Consider the following 2,392-nt stretch of genomic DNA (forward strand, 5'->3'; position numbering starts at 1 on the left):
GGATGGAGCTGAAGGCAAAGGAGACGGATAATGCTCCATCTTCTGACATGCTAACTAGTTGACCAGCTGTCAAGTGCACTAGCTTGCTCACCCTGCTTGACCTGATTAGCAGGCCATTTGACCTTACTCTGGTGACGGTGCTGGGTGCTTCTGTACTTCTATGGCTTCTCAGTGCACAGGGCTAAGCAAATGCCTTGGACCATTTTGAGAAGGTACAGCATTAATATGGGGCAAGGGGAGGTGGCAAGGAGATAAAGGGAGACGTAAAAGACAAAAGACAAACACCAGGACGAGAATATTGAAAGAAGAAATTGGGAAGCAGAAAGGATTGAAGCAATCCAGAGGTGAAGGGGAAGCAATTGCATCCATAGCTCAACCAGAAGGCACTGACTGTCTCGAACCTCCTCAAAACCTCAGAAAAAAACAGAACCGACAGCAAACAAGCCTGCACTATGTGCAATTAATACATTGAAGCTGATCGAAGAAAGCATTTGGAACAAACAATGCTACGTGCAAAGGCACTCTTTCAACAGCTGAAATCCATATATTTCAAAGTCTTTTGTCTGCGTTCTTCTTGGTCGATTCAGTCCTCCTCGACAAGAAGGCCTCGATTCTCTGCTACCGTTAATGATCAAAGGCCTTTATCAAAGAAAGCACAAGCGGACTGGTATAACCTTGGCGCTACTGCAGCACAGCCCACGTGTAGATTAGCAGATCTCGGATTGTCAAGATGATCCCATGTATAATGGTTTTCCTTTGATGGCAAGCGATACAGATCCTCGAGCTCTTACACAATTCTTCCCTTCCGTCTCTCTGCTCCACTGGTCTGCTAAAGACTGTTTTCAGGCATTCTTAGTATAACAGAACTGTAATTATTGATAGTTGCAGTTGAGCAGAGCCCTGATTTCACTGCCCATTGAACAGGGGACTGCACCCTATCAATCCTAGTGGGCATCTGGCTATATTTGTTCGCATTTGCTGGACGAAACACTTTCCAAAGCCAATAGGGTTAAAATCGATCGCAAGAATTTAACAAAAGCGACTGTCCTGACTACCTCATGGGCTTGTCCCAGCAAAAAAATCTGTCAGAACACCATGTTGACTGTTTCGCAGCTGAGAGAAGGATCCTGTTTCAAGCAGTGTACCTTGGTATAACACGGAGGCTCTGTCTATAAGTCGACCAATTTGCTCCAAGTTATGAGAGACAATGATCACCGTCAAATGCTGTTTTTTCAATTGCAAGACAGTGTCTTCCACTATCCTAGTGGACATGGGATCAAGACTGCTCGTGGGCTCATCTAGTAACAAGACCTCAGGTTCGTTGGCTAGGGCCCGTGCAAGCGCTACACGCTGAGCTTCACCTCCTGAGAGTTCATTAACAGGCTTATCTAAGAAATTCGATTCAATATCCGAAAACCCTCCTTTCAGCAACAGACGTTGAACTTCGTCTGGGGTAAGGTGTTTTCCTTGAAGGGACGGCCCATACCTGACATTATCGGCAATGGATCCTGCATGCATGCAAAAATGCAGAAATTGCGATCGGATCCTCTAGGCAGTGAAGCATATTGCGATTACATGCGTATCGATAAAGAGAGAACAGAAAGGAGAGTCACCATCGAACAAGTATGCGGTTTGGAAGACCATTCCAACTCTCCTGCGCAAGCTGATCACATCTAAGGAAGTCACATCCTGCCCATCGACAAAGATTGAAGATTGGGGAGGTTCCCACATCCTGTTGATGGCCCTCAACACAGTGGACTTCCCGCTTCCAGACGGACCAATGAGCCCGTGTACTTCTCCGGCTTTGACTTGGAAACTTACGTTCTCTAGTATGGTATCCCCATTCGGAGCTTTCTTCGCAAGGTTGTCAACTCGGATTTTCACGTGGGGTTCGTGGTCCCCCGGCGGAGGACTGCTCTGAATTACATCGATTTCGAGAGAAATGAGTCAAGGAGAGGAGAGGGAGAATGCCGGAAAGGAGCAGGAGGCAACAATATTCGAGAGGTACTTACAGAGGAAACGATGAAGGGACGGTGCGCGAGACGTTGAAAAGGAGAAGGGGTAAGTGATGGGAAGGATGGAGATGGAGGGGAAAAGCGCAAGGGTAGAGAGGAGAAGAGGGTGTGCGAGCAGCTGGAGCTCGCGATCGCCATAGCCATAGCCAGAAAAAAAAAGAAGAAGAAGAAGAACAGTAAAATGATCCTAAAAACATAGCGACTTTTTTACATTTTTAAAATTTATCAACGTGGCCACATCTTCATCGTTGGATCCCCCAGATATGAAAGGGCCTTGGGTTAAGGGCTTTCAGGAGGTACGTTCTATCGAGGGGGGGTTTGGGGGGTGTTGGAACGGTCACCTCTCCATCTGTAAGCTCTCGTATGAGAAGAGCATG

General features: G+C 46.9%; 1 pseudogene across 1 annotated transcript; it reads right to left on the reverse strand.

Annotated features, from left to right (window-relative positions):
• Positions 1 to 459: 459 nt before the first annotated feature.
• Positions 460 to 2,153, reverse strand: LOC147881868 (ABC transporter I family member 17 pseudogene; annotated as a pseudogene). The gene is made up of 3 exons (XR_015543956.1): positions 2,013 to 2,153; positions 1,614 to 1,917; positions 460 to 1,508 (listed from the first exon to the last, which is right to left on the reverse strand). The product of XR_015543956.1 is annotated as an ABC transporter I family member 17 pseudogene (transcript).
• Positions 2,154 to 2,392: the final 239 nt, after the last annotated feature.

This window comes from Dipteris shenzhenensis, chromosome 30, assembly GCF_047967505.1.
Source record: "Dipteris shenzhenensis isolate YYH24624 ecotype China chromosome 30, Dip_SZ_1.0, whole genome shotgun sequence".
In the NCBI taxonomy this organism is placed as follows: domain Eukaryota; kingdom Viridiplantae; phylum Streptophyta; class Polypodiopsida; order Gleicheniales; family Dipteridaceae; genus Dipteris; species Dipteris shenzhenensis.